The sequence below is a fragment of the Sinocyclocheilus anshuiensis genome, unplaced genomic scaffold, assembly GCF_001515605.1.
Source record: "Sinocyclocheilus anshuiensis isolate Anshui unplaced genomic scaffold, SAMN03320099.WGS_v1.1 scaffold941, whole genome shotgun sequence".
Taxonomy (NCBI): domain Eukaryota; kingdom Metazoa; phylum Chordata; class Actinopteri; order Cypriniformes; family Cyprinidae; genus Sinocyclocheilus; species Sinocyclocheilus anshuiensis.
The window spans coordinates 770,903-771,106 of record NW_015555791.1 but is presented as its reverse complement, the minus strand read 5'-3'; the positions used below and the strand labels follow the sequence as shown (position 1 = coordinate 771,106).

At 20.1% G+C, this 204-nt stretch overlaps 1 protein-coding gene across 1 annotated transcript in view; it reads left to right on the top strand.

Moving 5' to 3' along the window:
- The window catches only part of LOC107674856 (D(4) dopamine receptor-like), a 15,432-nt gene that overhangs the window by 1,022 nt on the left and 14,206 nt on the right, over positions 1 to 204 (top strand). The gene's annotated exons all lie outside the window — the stretch shown is intronic.

The following is a 204-nucleotide window of genomic DNA, read 5'->3' as shown; positions in this document are numbered from 1 at the left end:
TTAAAAAAAAAAAAAAAAAAAAGTAAATAAATTTTTTTCTGGCTTAATAACAATTATTAATAATTGTTGGGGGGGGGAGGATAAAAATATTAATACATGTAAATGAATTCATTTTGTTCATGTATATACCTACATATATAAAACGAATTGCATGCAATATTTATGCAATTTTAAAATATTAAAATATTTAATTTTGAGTGCATG